We start from the raw sequence: 16,555 nt of genomic DNA, 5'->3' as shown, positions 1-16,555 counted from the left end.
ACCATCTGGGGTACATCATGGGCATGATCAGCAATGTTGGCCTGACTACATGGCTGTGCACCCTGTGCATTGTCAGTCTGTTGTCTGTTGCACTGGCTAAATAAGATGCAGGTAATGTAGAATCAAGATTTTTCCTGTTTGCACTTATGTGGCATTTGGCCCCATCCCTACTCACTAAACAGCTGTCATCCTGGCAGGTTTTTATTGTTATGATTTTTTAAAGAATGAAGCAAAACCTTGTGGTTAATACTCAGGTTTGTACTCTTCAGTGCCTGTTCTCAATCATCTTTCAGATAACAGTATTCCTTCCTCCCTGGCCTCTCAGCTGAAGCAGCTAGCACCTTTTCAGTTTGAATTGCTGATACCTGAGACTCTTCAAATGGGACTGCAAATCAGAGGGTGAGACCACTGCTGACAGATGTGATCTGTAAGGCTTTGCACTAACAGATATTGTGCGCTGTGTAAGTCTGTGGATGCTTGTCGGTGTTAAAACTGGGAAGTGAGCAGCCTAACACTGTTGTGAAGAAGGCAGCACACATTAACAGTTCATGTAAGGTAATTTTCTTCCCCTCTGCTGCAAGACAGTCCCTATAAAATTTGATAGACAGGTCAGACTGCCCCAGTTCATGAGATTATGAATGTGTGCAATCTGCAAAATGTCATTGGGACAAAAAGAAGCTAGGTATTCTCCAGCAGAAAGCATTTAGCCTAAGCATAATACCAATACGACTTTCTTTATCCAAGGTCTCATCCAGAGGTAACAACCATTCACTGGTGCTCACAAAAATCCTGTGAGAAAATTCTGTGTAACATATCTCAATTCAATGGAACTGTATCCACTTTTTTTAAAGCAAATTAGAGCATGCTTTGAAACATTTTCCTTGAAGTATTTGCAACCCTGACACCATAGCAGAGATAGTTCTGGCAAGACAGAAGGAGCAAGCCACCAGGGACAAAAGCAAGACATTTAATCTCTCTTATAAAAGCAAAAAAGTAAACAAGCTGTAGAGTTGGCAAAGGATAAATATAAAGTTTAAAACTCATTCAGGGGGACATTTTTTTCCTCCCCTCTCTCCTTTGAATGTCAGTGTCCCTCAGCATGACTCAGCCATGCTGAGGCTAGACAATGAAGCAGAGACAACGCCAGCAGGGTCTCCCAGCTCTCCCTTTCAGCCACCAAAGACAACTGCCACACTAAGCAAGCAACAGTATGGAGGCGAAGGCAGCAAGGGAAAGCTTAAACATGCTGAAGTTCTTTGGTTAACTGCGGTTGGCAACAGCTGCCAGAAAGGGCTCCTTCAAGACACAGTATGTAAAACAGCAAGCCTCAAGCATGCACGTTTCAGTTGCATGGTTTCTTTATTCCAACAGAGGAACTTTTCTTCAGCAGCAAATAATCAGGTCTATTACTGGGAACCATTACTGGCAGGAGAGCAGTTTCTGCATGTTGGTGGGGCCCCAGGCCATCTTGGTGACCTCTGGCCAGTTTAGGCTTTAGAACTGAGTGAAACATCAAGGACCAGTTCTGAGAGTGCAGTGATGCCAGTATCAACAAACCAGCTGTAGAAACATTTCATCAGTTTAATATTCTGTATTCATTACAAAGTCTTGCTACACCACAGCCCATTGTAGTCAGCTGCAGACACAATCCAAGGTCACTGTGACACAACCTATAATCTCTGCTTAACCGTTTTTAGTCTGCTGAAGTTTCTCGCTTCTCTTCCACTTTTCCAGAGCCTAAACCCCGCTTGATCACTAAAACCCTCTGCACTGCCTGGCTTTAACCACTGGGTGCCAGGGGCCTCCCAGCAGGAAGCCACTCATGCACCGGCTCATCCTCCTGTGATGGGAATGCTGCCTGCAGACATGCAAAGGCTTGTGAATAAACCAGTGTGATGTTCTCCAAAGCAAGGCGTAGGGTGTGAGTGTAGAGCACACAGATCTGCTGGCTTCTGTAACGTGAATCGCTTGTAGATTTGCAGGGCATCACACAAAATGTGTCAAGAGGCCAGTGTTCAACCACTTCACCTAGCTGTGCTTGTGCTCATTTTGCATTTGTGATAAGGGCAGATGTGTGAAATATGCTGGGCTGTGAGGTGCACCCTGGGCAGTGGTAGATCAAGCTGGCCTCAGGTGCTTATGTACTTCAAGAAATTGCATGTCCACATCCATATCCTGTCGCTGGTCCTGCAGCTCAGGCTGCCCACAGAGTTGGGACGTGATGAGAGCTGTAAAGTTATGACCGTGGCCCAGAACTGCAACAAGAACCCCATCAGCTCATTTTGTATGAGAACAGGTGAGAGAACAGTCACCATTAGTTTAAATTACGTCTCAGTAAGCAAAAGGATTCATATCCTGTTATCAAGTAAAAGCTGCCGACATTCAGGGCCCTTTTGTTACAGTTGCTGCCTTTTATGGGTTTGAAATTACAATTATGAAGGGCTTATTTCTGCCTTACTAGCTAGGATTGTCTCTTCATTCTGTGTTAATATGCTGGCTAGTTTAAAGAAGTCTGGGTTTAAGTGCTAGGAAATAGTAATAAAATCACAAAGCCTCAATTTATTTCAACAATGCCTTGATCATGCAAATAATTGCAGCAGAAAACAATCAAAAAGTAGCTTCTTTCTCTGATTGTTTTGGGTGGCTTAAAACTCAGAAAAGATGAAGTATACCCCATACACTCAGAAAAGCCTCTAGTAGTGCCTCAAAACAGAAGAGCAGAATTGTAAAAACTAAGAAACTGGAATATAAATTATACCCCTCTTTCTTCTGCTAAAGCTTTGCCTCATCACAACCACATGCTCATCATAAGGGTAAATGTCAAGAAAAATGCTTTTAAAATGTCCTTCCTGTATTATTTACATCACCATGAGCTACTAAAATTAAAGGGCTCTTTAAAACAAGATTGATTTTTCATTATTTATCTTCTGTTGCCACTGTTCACTTCCTCGGGTGTAAGTAGTAAATCCCCAGAGGGGTGTTTCATATCTATATAAATGTATATTAGATGCTTTGCTTCTGGCTTTTTAGAAATAGTGCAAATGCAGGTGTATTTGTGGCTCTATAATTCCAGGACATGAGCCAGCCTCTCAAAGAACCTTCCTGTTGGCAGCCTCTACTTTACTGTCTTCTGCAGAGTTTTGTAACATATCCAATATCAGTGACCGGGCTGTGTGAGGTGACAATTGCTGTAGACTACTGATTTGCTCTGTTGTGGAAATTCCTATCTCAAATTATTTGGAGTCAAGAGGTGTCATTCAGTGTCTTGAACCTGCCGTGGCCAGCCAGTTGTGTCTACAGCCTCTGTGTGTGTGCGTGTGTGCGTGCGTGTGTGTTTGCATGCACATGCAGAGAATAAGGGCTTTGATGAGTACTCCTATGACTGTGTCAGTACAAAACAAGCTGGCCTGAGACAGCCATCACTTTCACATAGATTTAGTCCTTTCTAAAGTGGGATTAATGCAATTTCCTTACTTGATGTCTATCATAAACTAAGAACGCATTGTCTGCTGTGAGAGCTGCTTAATTTTATGCTTGCATTTCTGTTCACCTCAGAACAGCAGAAATTATCTAATTATGTTAAGACTTCAGATTATGTTTATGTGAAACATTATGCCACAAATTGAATCCACCTAGCTCTCTTTGGCCTCTTACCAATAGGATAAGAATGAAATATGAAATAGTACAAATTAATTGCCTTTCTATTAAGGAAATCTCTTTGAGCAGATTATGCAAGATATATGGAAGGAGTCTTCATCCCCAATGCATGTCATCTATTACATAGTAAATGCAGCATGTTTAACAGAAATTAATACCAACTTGCTCTAGAAGAAATACCTGTAATCATTGTGTGTGCATTTATTGTATCTCTCAGTTCTCATTCCCAAAGGTGTGGTTTGGATGGAAACATAATGAACTTCATTTGAAAGCAGTGGAGCCCTGAAACTTGCATTTCTTTTGCCAGCATTGGGACTATTTCAGTCAGAAACAGGCTGGGATTTACGGGAAGCCCTCTTGCAGCAGGAAGCACCGAACAGAAAAACCTGCCAGCAGCATTCATACATATATATGAATATATATATACAGGGTGAGTATGCCCAGGTGCCAGCTGGTCCGTGATCTCTGCCCAGGTGAGCACAGCATGAGGAAGGAGCATGAACTGGCTTTTGCAGTGCAGGACAGGGGTGTGGGACCACGGTCAGGGTGCCCAAGGCAGAAATACCTCTGTTGACTTGCCCTGGGCTGTACAGGACCCTAGTAGCAGGCAGAAAAATCATAGAATAGTTTGGGTTGGAAGGGACGTTAAAGACCATCTAATTCCAACTCCCCTGCCATGGGCAGGGACAGACCAGGTTGCTCAAAGCACCATCCAACCTGTCCTTGAACACTTCCAGGGAGGGGACATCCACAGCTTCTCTGGGCAACCTGCTCCAGTGTCTCACCACCTTCACAGTAAAGAATTTCTTCCTAATAGCTAATTTAAATCTACCCTTTTTCAGTTTAAAACCGTTACTCCTCATTGTATCACAACACTCCCTGATAAAGAGCTCCTCCGCATCTTCCCTCTAGGCCCCCTATAAGTACTGGAAGGCTGCTATAAGGTCTCCCTGGAACCTTCTCTTCTCCAGGCTAAGCAATTCCGACTCTCTCAACCTGTCATAGGAGAGGTGCTCCAGCCCCTAGTCGTCTTCATGGTCCTTTTCTGGACCCATTCCAACAGGTCTGTGTCTTACGCTGGGGGACCCATGCTCAACGCAGCACTCCGGTTGGGGTATGACAAGAGTGGAGTAGAGTAGAGGGGCAGAATCACCTCCTTCAACCTGCTGGCCACTCTTCTAATGCAGCCCAGGATGCAGTTGGCTTTCTGGGTTGGAAGTGCACATTGCTGGTCACGCCTGTACTGATATTGGGGATTTCCCCGACCCGGGTGCAGGCCTTGCACTTGGCCATGTCGCATTTTATGGGGTTCACACAGGCCCACCTCTCTGGCAACTTCATCTGCCAGTTCCCTCAGGACCCTTGGATGCATCTCATCAGGCCCCATGGACTTGTGCACCTTCGGGTTCCTTAGATGGTGTCAAACCTGATCATCTCCTATGGTGGGCAGTACTTCATCCTCCCAGTCCCTGCCTTTGGATTCTGTGAGGTGAGCAGTGTGGCTTAAGCACTTGCTGGTGAATACCAAGGCAAAAAAATTTGTTGAGTACCTCAACCTTCTCCATGTTGGTTGTAGCCAGGTCTCCCATTTTGCTCATTGGGGAGGTACACTTTCTTTCATCGTCCTTTGTTGAAGAAATCCTTATTTTTTATGTCCCTAGCCAAGGTCCTGCACTCCCGGGCCATATCCCCGTAACCTCTCCAGGATGTGTATCCCTGTCTCTACTGCCTAAGCATTTTGGTTTTGTATGGATATGATAGCCAAGGTTTCTTTTTCCTGAGCCTACAAGGCTCAGGGGAACTATGCTTTCACTAAGAAAGCCCAAAGCCAGATTTAGCCAAAACTTAAATATTTAATTTCAATTCAGGCTCTGACAGCCTTTGATGTCCGTGTTGTTATTCTTCTGCAGGAGTCAGCACAAGTTCCCTCCTGATTAAGAAATGGAACAGCCCAGGAACAACGAAGTACACCAAGATAAAATCATAAAATTATTTCCGGAGCTGTGGGGCACCTAACTCTGTAGTGGCGACAGGCACGGAGCAGTTGAGAGGTGGTGTTGGGGGTTGAAAACAAACAAAACATTTTGCATGTGTCCTTTCATGGTGCTGCAGGCAGCACTGTCCTGAGACACACAGCCATGGTGTGCTGTGCCCAGCAGCTCTGCTTCTGCAAGGGATGCAGAGCAGCAGCTGTGACGCCATGAGCATGCGAGGTGCGAACCGAGCTGTGGTGTTGCAGGAGGGGGCTGGCAGTGGTCTGACTCTCATGTGCAGCACATGAGGAGGGCATGGTGACATCAGGCAGGGGCGCTGCAGGCAAGGGGTGGCAGGCCACCTCCCTGGGCAAGGGGGACAGGGGCAGCCAGCAGAGACAGGAACTGTCGTCTGCATCAGTTGCTTGCTTCTGAAAGCATAACATTCTTGTGTTTTATATACTAAGCACCCCATTGGTTCTTAGTAATTTAATTTAATTGATTTTTTTTTTAAATTCAGAACATTTTATGGCTATGGTGATTTACGATCTTTTCCTCTCAGTAAACTGCAGAATGGAGCTTGCAAAAACCCCAGCCACCTAGGACATGCTGTATTTAATTCTGGCACCCAAGGTATGTAGTTTGATGTGTTATCTGAACCTTTTGCTGTGCTGAGAAGAGCACCTAAGCATTGGTGTGCTTGTTGTTTTGTTTCCTGCTCACTGGTACATCCGGCAAACAATCCGACTTCATTACTTGTCCCCACAATCACAGCATTATACAATGCCACAGATCAGCATCAACTGATGCATGGCACCTCGTGGTACGAGAGACTGAATCAAAGGGCTACTGAGGAGTGTCACAGCCTTAAAAAAATGATGTGGCCGAACCTAGAATTTGTTTTGTTTTGTCTCATTTTGTTTTGATATCTGTTGTTTAAACCAGGCTCCCCAGTATTTCTCTGTTAAAAATATCTTTGACAGGGTTATAAAGTTACCTTAGTTGAAGGGCGCCTAACCAATGACCACGAGTCTAACATCAACCCCAGGAAATCATTCCTTGGCTTACAGCTACTGCTGTTGCCCTGTCACTGGAGTACTTGGGTGCTTTCCCCCAGGCTGTGCATTTTCACTGTGACAGATTGTATCTGAGGAAGAGCCACAACCTGGGGAACAGGAGCTCAAGGAAGACAATTGCAGACATGGTTTTATTGTTAGAGTGTTCCTCTGGCAACCATATGTTTGCTGAGGATTTGTGTCAGCTCAGGAAGAGAATTTATGTGTGGAACAAAGGCTGGACATTGGTGGCTGACTTTATCGTTTCAGTGTATCCACATACTGTACAACCCTGTGATTACAAAAGGCAATGAAAATACAGTGGCGTAAACCATGCCTTAAAGGATTCTCCGCTTTCACCTGTAACTCTTCATGCCAATGCTACATGGGAGTGTTGCTGCCTGAGTCCTCATGTTGTGATGTCTTGCCAATATACAGTGATGTAACGTTATGCAGCTTCATTATGCAGTGACACAAATACCATGGAGATGAAGCACTCCTTCCAAGAAAAATTGCTTTCAGTAGTAAAAAAAATGCTTGAATCAACACAAACACAGGTTTTTGGTAGTAAGGGGGCCTTGTGTCACCAATTATTGGGAATCAGCATGTCTGGAAATGAAGCAGAATGAATTCTCATATCTTCAGATACAAAGTTATTGTTTGGACAAGTATAGTTAGTTTATACCTCAGGAGATGTATCTAAAAGTAGGACCTCCTATACCAATCTGGAAACAGCTGAACCATGTGTCAGTTTGTTATGCCTTTTCTCTGCATTGTGATTGTAATATGCGGTGAAGTAAGGTGAATGTGGGACAGAATATAACCACTACAGCAGTCCGGCCAGCAATACTTACAATGTGTCTCCGCTAGTGTTTTAGTTCAGATAAGTGTATTTTTGATGCAAATCTCCCAGTCATCTCTATAGCCTGTGTTTAATTTAGCATCGGGGGCTGATTTTGGAGTACAGGGACTAGATTCTGTTGAATGAAATTAAACTGGAAAGTGTTCTCCAGAAGTGCACCTAACGTGCTCAGACCTCAACAGGCATTCAGTCTAGGGGACCCAACTGAAGGTGGTTTGAATTGAAAATAACTGGAACATGCATAGTGTGCATGTCAGATTCTCAGCATCAGCTGTGTGTGTAGAACATCTCCTCTACAGATGCTTGGCCTACTTGACATTACCATGCAGATGTAACCCTACCTGATTTTTAAGAGGAGTTGAGAAGACCTACAGAAAATCAGGCTTCTAAGGTTTTCTTTCCCCTTCCCCATATATTAAATGGGCCGAGTGAAACTTCTGCTCCTCCATAGACTATGATCATTAGTGAATTAGTGCTTACACAGTATCACCGCAAGTGACATGTCATTGCTGTAAATGTACTGATAATGGTGAGGAAACTATGTTATTTTATTCTATAGCTTCTAAAATATTTCACAATTTATATAACCGGCAAATACTTCAGTTGTTGCTGAAAATGCAGCCACTTCTAGAGTGTAATGTGTCAGCTGAGTCAGCACACAGAATTACAATATAACTACAGGAAGAGGGGAAAAATGGGGGGAATTGCATAAAGAAACCCATGCTCTAGGTAAAAAAAAGCAGCATATTGCAACCTTAATTGGATTTGGACTAACATTTGCCTCTGCTTTTATGATAAGATCCAATGTGATTTTTAAGCACTCAGCATCCTCTCAGCTATATTTCATTGAGAAATATAGTCTGGAAATGCTCTAACTCAGTAAACTGAGGCAGGGGCAGAAGTTCTAGGGAAAAATTGTTTCTATAGTAGAGTAAAGAGAGTACTCAGAGCATCCTTGATATTTTCCTGACTGCATTTCTAAAAGGAAAGGCATCTGAGATACTGTTTAATGTAAGGACTTACATTGATAAGTAAATCTTAAACAGTGTTTGGAGAAAGTGGGATGTTAGTTAGTTACAGAAAAATATGCTGTATTTCCAACAGTTCATACTAGAGCTTTTTTTCTTAAGCAGAAGCAAACAGGAAACAACTCTCTCAGTATTGCCACTGATTCAGATTTGATTCAACTAGGAAAGAAAAGTCTGTAGTTAAAAAAATAATTAAAAAACCTCTTTCCTTCCTGGAACAGGAAATGTAAAAATAGGAATAGTCTACTTCCAAATCCTGCTAAAAGAGGTGAAAATACCTAATTTCTTTGCCAAAAAAAAAAAAAAGGGCTTTACCTTGGTTTTGAAAAGGCAAGTATAATGACCTAACCAGTTTCAGATATGAATATGCAGCATATTAAAAAAAGCTCTTTCTGAAGTGACATTCAGAACACTAAAGCACACAGAAATCCTAACTTCCTTGTTTTTCAAGACCACTGTCACAAGCTCCAAAACAGTGTCAATCAATTTAAGCAATATGTGAACTATGAACCACCATTGATCTATAAAATTTAAGAGTACAGGCAACAGAACACTTGCTGACTTCTGACTGTTGGAAGCCAGTAAGCAGTATCAGTACTCCAGTTAAACTCTCCAGTTAAAATGGCTGTGATTATAACATGTAATTTGATTTTTTCTGAAATCACAGCATTGTATCAACTAGATGTCAGGTGCTATATTTATTAAGCTCTAATTGACGAACTCTAGTAGAATATAAAATGTTCCAGAGACTCCCCAGTTTTTCTTTTTTCCTTTTCCCCAGAAGACTATTTGGCTTGTTAATTACAAAAGGTTGAGAACCACTTTTCTTACAGCCCAGGTTTGGGTTTGTATATTGATTCTAAGTTAGAAAATTCCTGTCCCAACTCTCTCTTTTTCTTGGTCAGCTTAAAGCCACAGTTTGAAAAATGAATGCCTTGGTTTTTCATATGTTGAAGAGAGGCTTCATGTTCAGAAGACTCACTAGTCTATATAGGTAAGCCTCAAATACTGTGCAGTTCAAAGCCTAGGCATCTTGAAGTGGGAGTGTCGGAGTCTAAAAATCTCGTCTGCAGGAGTCATGAGAATTGCTGTGTTTGAACAACTATTCCCATTTCTCAAGATAAGGAGGCAGCAGAGGAGGCTTGAGTTTTTCAGCTCTGATGCGTGGCCTGCAACTTGACTAAAGAAGCAGTCACGTTTGGAGAGACTTGAATAGATGAGCCTCTCTCAAAATGCTGAGGCCAACTCTCCTCCCATCTAGAGCGGAGAGGTTTCTTTCAGAATACTTTCTTGGTTGCATCCAGCAACCTGCGCTCACCTCCTTCTGCAAATACAATCTACATGATTAGCTGGAACTGAGTCAACACCCCCAGACTAGAGCACAGGATACAGGAGGATTTTATTACAAGTTGGGTTTCCTGGAGGGAAGTCCAGCTAAAGAGGAGGCTTGCATTCTCCCCAGTCTATTGTTCAGTCAGACTTGGCCCCTGGCCTTTTCTGTTTATTTATTCAGACAGCCCATCTCCTTGCATACCAATCTGTACATGTACAGTAAACACTGGAAGCTCATCATAGTGGTGATAATGCATTGCAGCTACAAGAATCCACATCTTCCTGGGTCAGCTGCTAATCTTGAATCTTTCTACCCTCTTTTCCCTGCTGCCAGGCTCATGCAAGAAGGTAGGTGCAGGTACTCTGTATCCTGTGCACACAGACTGTCATTCCCCTGAGCACTGCTGCATACTGCAACTTTCATCCAAAGAAAAAAAATATGTTTGTGTCAGCAAAATGTCTTTTTCAAGGGTAATGGAGGTGACAAAAGATTTCATTGCTTAAATTCACATGTTTATAACATAGAAAGACTTTTTTTTGGTTAATGTTATGACCACTGTGAATAGAGAAGGGGACAATACGGAATCAGATTATGGCTTCATTGACTTTGAAGTTCAGGCTGTGGCTACATATTTGGCAGCAACATAGTTTCACTCATGTTAACCCAGTTATTTCTCTTTCCCTCCTCCCAGGAACGTGTGCCATCCTTGTGCCATGGAGTTTTCCCCAGCAGGACATCTGCCCTTATTAGATGTTGGAAGACATAGAAATGAAAATAAATTCAAACACGTCTGCAGTTGTAGAGAAGAAGTGGTTGAAGTGCAGGGAGCACCTCTTGCTAGCTTTAACTTAGCTAATACAGGTGAAAATAGTGGTGGAGATGACTGAGAGAAGTCATCTTTCCATATGCTTTTCCTGTTCCAATGGTCCGTCCAAGGCATCTACTTTTGGCTACTGTTGGAGGCAGAAAACTGAGCTAAAGCACCCATTCTGGCCATTAATATGTTACACAGCCTAACCAAAAGCAAGCTGGCTGGGATCCCTGCTAACCTGCCTAAGCTACCTCTGCAGTCAGACAGTTTCCCTACTTCCAGTTGCTGTAACAGTTGTACAATTAGACTAAGCAAATGTCTTTCAGTGGTAGAACTACTAATTTTTAAACAGGTTGATCATTAGTGGTGAAAATGGATCTGTCAGAGAACATGTAGCTGCACTTGCTTTTGCTTCTCACTTCCAAAATCCCCTGCATAAGACTGAGCATCACCTCTCCCTCACTGAGCAACCCCATGCACTAGGTGCAGCCTAATACAGAGTCCCTTCATAAGGTGCGTTCCCTAGCTGCAGGTGAGCACCAGAGGAGTCTCTTGCTCTTTGCATATGTGCCTCATTTGGTTAATCTCCCAGTCCATGTTGTAATGCAGTGCTAGCCCAGGCATTGCTTTACTGAGGTCTCATTAAAGCTATTTTTTCCCACAGTTCAGGACTGTGCCGTTCCTTAGCCATGACCTAGGATGTGAGAGAGGATGCCGGCCCAGGGCATAGTGTGTGTGGATCCAGTGAGTAATAATCCAGAGTAAATTACTGTTTACTTGGAATGTTTTTGCTGGTTTGAGTTCACATGTTTCAGCAAGGTGTGAAAATGGTGGGGGAGGGAGGGAAGGAAAAGAGGTAGGCTGGTTTATTTGTTGAATTTTTTTGGTTGGAAAGCCGAAGTGTTGGCCCTGTGTCTGTTCTAGTGAGTTGGCACTACACACACACACACAGAATCTCGGATTTCCTTTATGAATGGCTGGAATTCCACTCTTGCCTAGCAGAAGGGTAAGTTCCACACAAAGAACAGTCTCTGTGGAGAGTTTTTGAAAATAAATCAAAAAGCTGGGAGACTGAGAAAAAATCTGAGAACTGGAGATGTGTCAAACCGATTTGTCCAGCTTCATATTGGCACAGTCAGGATATGACTCTTCCATGCAAACATAGAGCCCTAGACACAGATTCCACAGCTGGTGTGCAAACACCCATGTTAGGACTCTGGAGGAGAGTATGTCTGTACACACAGCATTTGGCCACCATACAGTATTGCTCGTAAGCAATATGAACACATCCATACGGGATTCTCCAGTTAAATATATTTATTCTGGCAATCACAAGCTGAATCCCCCAAGTGCACGGGCCCTACTGGCTTGCAAAGGCTCACCCTTTGCAGACGATTGATACACGGTCTGCACCTTCATTTAAGCATCACTTTTAGCATCTTACATCCTTCCACTTTATGGTGCCTTTGTGGTACAAAGGCTCTATCTGATAACAATAGAAAATTTAGGATCAGATAACATGAAGGAATACTCCATGAAGCTGTCCTTCACTTTACCATCCACATAACTACCAGAAGCTGTGCATATTGTGGGTATCTGCATCTTACTCTTACTCTGAATATTCAAATGCCCCTATTTGTCCACCAAGCCTTCTCAGCCTCTCTAGTTTAACCCTATCCTAACACCTAAAGGTATCTTCCAGTTTGGCTCAACCTCAGCACTGCTACATCTGGAAGAAATGACCTGCCAATTATAGCAGGAGTCAAGAGCAGATGAGTAAATAAGCACTGAGGTGTAAACCCGTAACTTCAGACTATGGCACCTGGCTGCATTCTGTTGTTCCTCCCTTTAACAAGGAAGGCAGGGTCACCTCTGGGAGGTGAGGCTATGTTGTCATCGACTGAGCCAAATCAGTGGCATATGCCATACAACAACAAATGAGAAACCTGCTCCAAGGGGAGGAGGCATGTCTGCTCATCATCCCACCAAATGTGGGACGGCTGGGAGGGTTCAAGTCTCTCCCGCATTCTTTCTGAATATAAATATAGGCAGAGGCATTGTGATCTCTTCTGGTGTGACACATGATTTCTTCTTGGCCCCTGACTAAACTGTTTCTTGTGCCAGTCAGCTCAGGAGGTGAACGTGTCCTGCTGCGTCCACACAGAGTTGTTGACTTCATCTGGCTCAGAGAGCTACATCAAAGTGACAATGCTGAATGCATTTAGGTGTTTTAAGGAGAAAAACCTGTTTTCTCTCACTAAAGAGCTCTACCCCCAGTAGTGGCTTTCACCACATAGAAGTGCTTCTGTCCCGCAGAGCATAGCATGGTCAGCAAGTGAGGTGTAGGAAGTGAAAAAAAGACAGACTGAAAACCAACAGATGAACCACAGCAAGTCAGGGATGAATAAAGGAAGGCACCTTAGAAACCTCCTGTGATTAGAACAGCATGATTTGGCATCCATTCACCAGTAACAGTCATCTAACACCTAGTGATTCACTTGTTTTGCCGTAAGAAAGATGTCTTATACCACGTGCATACTCTTTTGGATGTGCAGCTTTGAAAGACAATATTACCCAAAGCTTTTGCCAGCAGACAGCTGATACATGAAATATCAGACCTCTCCATGGCTGGTAACTGAGCTGTTGATCACCTTGCCAAAATTACCTACTGCAGTGACCTCTTTACTAGCACAGCCTGCAGATCCTAAATCTGAAAGTGATGGAACAGGCTCACAGCAAGGCAGCGCACATGGCAGAAAAGACTGCAGTGGTGATTTCAGGGCTTTCCTCACCCTAAGTGCACACACTGAGGTTCTCCTGGGCTCTTAGGCTGGTATCACTGTGTGACTCACACAGCAAAGGGTCCAATTGCCTTTTTCCAATGCCACCAACAGAACAGAGTCAGGTCAAGCTCTCTGTGGGGAGCGAGGGCAGTGTCATTTTTGTAACCCAGTTCATCTTCCTGATCCAATGTGCAGTCAAATAGATACTTGGTGGTATGAGGGAGGGACAGTGCTGGGCAGAGCTAATGGCCAAAGCCAGTGTGAGTGCAGGATGGCCTTTTTCAGTGGTAATCACAGCTAATTTCAGTGAAACGGTGATGTGAGAAACTGCAGTAACAGAACGACAAGCTGAGAGCTGTAGTGATACATAGAGAAGGATGGGCCAAGAAAGGGATAGAAGCTAAAAGGTATTGCTTTAAATGTGAGAAGCGAGGTCAATGACATTTGTAGCACTGTTCTGCATAGATATGAGTGAAGATTATATTTTTGAAAGCTGGAGGAAAAGATATCACAGTAATTTTCATATGAAGTGACTAAAGTCAGGCTGAGATATATTGCTCGCTGAATAAATATAGACATTATTTGGAAGAAGACACACAGAAAGTTATCTGCAAAATGTAGACATTGCCGGAATATGAGAACCTAGAGAAAGAAAGGTCTCAGTTAAAAACAACGCCCAAATAAATGTGTATAGGCTGGAAAAGGAAGAGACAGGACTGGAGTAGGGAGTACAACCATGCACTGGTAGTGAAACCGTTTTTGTGTATGTAAAATTACCTGGAGACAAGATGATGGAGAAGAAAAGTGACCAAAAGAAAAAGCCCTCCATTTGGAAGCTGAAGGAGGATACAATGATGAAGAAATTAAGGAGGTAGAAGAAACCACAAGAGGTCCATCAGGGAAAACAAAAGGCCAAAGGACAGTATTGTGTTTCAGAAATGACTGACAGGTCAGAGAAGATGATAACTGCTCTAAGAATTGACTGAAATGTGGTACTTAGAAAATGTGACATACCATTCTGATGCCTAAGGTATAGAAACTAGGTTGGATGTCTAGGATTCCAAGAAATGAATTTAAACATTCAGTTTACTGACCTTGTGAATGAAAGGTGAGAGGGAAATGGAGTGGATCGAGATGCTGGAAAGACAAATGAAGTCAGGAGTGGGATGAGAAATATTAAAGCAGGAGGTTGGAAACAGAGGTCTTTTCTGATTGCTTGTGTCTTTTGGAAATGTGTATTATGGTTTCTAGCAGAGGTCAATATAAAGAAGACTGGTTGCCACTGCCTTTGCCTGGCTACGATCTGTGGTGTGACTGTAAAGTATAACACACAAACATGCCTTAATTCTTTTCTTCATTTAGATCATCCCTCCCTGTGGGCTAGTTTGTCTTCTCCTCAGAGGTTTGCCACTGACATGACAAACAGTGCTCTCTACAGAGGAGGAAGCTTTAGAAACACAGAAATTAGAGACGGAAAATTCCTCTGTAAAAGATCAGCTAGCCCACTGTGCTTGGTAGGCCAAGGGATGAACACTGGTGTTGTGCTTATTTAAAATACCACAAGAAGTCTACCAGAGCAACTGCTCCACCAGACAGTGGATCTGACAGCCAAGCCATTGTAACACCACTCATCCTAACCTTTTTGCCTTATTTCACCCTAGTTTCTCCTTCCTCACAATAAAAATGCTCTCACTTCTGCAAACCTAAATCGTTGTTCTCCCATGGTACCTACTTTTTGTAGCTTTGTGTCCTACACCCTGTGCACAGCTGTATTTAGCTCTTTCGACTCATATGACAGCATCTTTAAATCAATCCTCATCACTTCTACTTTTTAAAAAAATTACTTCCTTTATGTTTGCTGGCGTCTTTTTGGTTGGAAGATGTTCAGGACTGAATGCAGTATTCCAGGGGGTTTACACTACAATACCACTAACAGAGGCCTTTGTTACAGTTTCTGTTTATGAATGCTACTATCCCATTGTTTTTTTCTGTTTTTTTTTTTCCTCCTCCCGTCATCTCAAATTACAGGCATGTCCAATTTACTGTCTGCTCTCCTGCTATTTTAGGTCTCTTTCAGCGTTACAGCTTCTGAGAATCCTTCTTCCCAATGAATAGCTGTGATATGAGTTATTTTCTGCCAGATGTAGTATAGCTGTATTTTCCCGTTTTTTAGGGACTTACGTTTTGTGTCCTGAACATCATTTGTGCCAGAGCTTTGTCTTGTAAAATTAACAGAATAAAAGTATCCTCAACCCCACAGCTTGGAGGTGTTTCCCGCCCTTCCTGTCCCTAAGCTTGAAACCATAAATATTAATATTAAAAGAAACTAAAGAAAAAATTAATGGTTTTTTTTTGTTCTCTTTGCAGGAGTTGTTTAAGCTTCATGGCGTCACTGACGTGGATTTTTCTCACTACAGCCCCAAAAGAAAGGCGGATTGCATTGCTAAATAATTTGCACAATGTCATTGAGGACTGCCAGACGTCTTGCCCTCACTGCCTGAGCTGGGATGGGAGGTTGCTGCTCCCAGCTTATCCCCAGCTCTCTGCCCCACGCTCCTTGCTAGCATCTGCAAGGTAACTTCAAGCATAGCTACTGCCTAATCCTTTACTGTCAAAATCATTCACCCTAGTTGAAAATATTTTCTTATTTGCTTGTGTGCCCTCTCTCTCTCTCACTAGACAGCTAGAGCAAATACATGCTATCCCAGCAGAGGGAACAGGAAAGAGATCTTTGGTGGGTAGGATAGGAATAAACCGAAGGACAGTGATCTCTTAACCTGGTTCAGCTGCAACCCTCAACTCTTTGAAAATTAGTGCCAGCATTAGGAATGCTCTTCAGAAATGATGACTCTCCTCATTGCCCTCCTCGTAGATCACACTGTGGGTCTTTTCCCAGAACTCCTTTCTGGGAAGCATATGATGCTGAAAACCTCTTGGATCACACAGCTAAAGCAAAGGCGATGTGTTGTGGGTTCATCCCATCATCAACTGCATTGTAAAGCAAACCAATAAAAGGTCACATCTCTTAGTCACAACTCTTGTGGTTTGGCTTT

At 43.0% G+C, this 16,555-nt stretch overlaps 1 long non-coding RNA gene across 3 annotated transcripts in view; it reads left to right on the top strand.

The window, feature by feature from the left end:
• The window catches only part of LOC142057742 (uncharacterized), a 26,767-nt gene extending 10,212 nt beyond the window's left edge, over positions 1-16,555 (top strand). Inside the window, exons 1-4 of one of the 3 annotated variants that reach the window (XR_012660729.1) lie at positions 6,013-6,263; positions 10,600-10,769; positions 11,384-11,463; positions 15,870-16,555. This is a non-coding gene — a long non-coding RNA (uncharacterized LOC142057742). Of the gene's footprint in view, positions 1-6,012; positions 6,264-8,502; positions 9,570-10,599; positions 10,770-11,383; positions 11,464-15,869 lie in introns of those variants that run through there. The other 2 variants (XR_012660730.1, XR_012660731.1) reach the window with 2 other exon arrangements.

Source organism: Phalacrocorax aristotelis, chromosome 5 (assembly GCF_949628215.1).
Source record: "Phalacrocorax aristotelis chromosome 5, bGulAri2.1, whole genome shotgun sequence".
Taxonomy (NCBI): Eukaryota; Metazoa; Chordata; class Aves; order Suliformes; family Phalacrocoracidae; genus Phalacrocorax; species Phalacrocorax aristotelis.
Note: the sequence above shows the minus strand (reverse complement) of the source record. Positions and strands in the feature narration are given on the sequence as shown.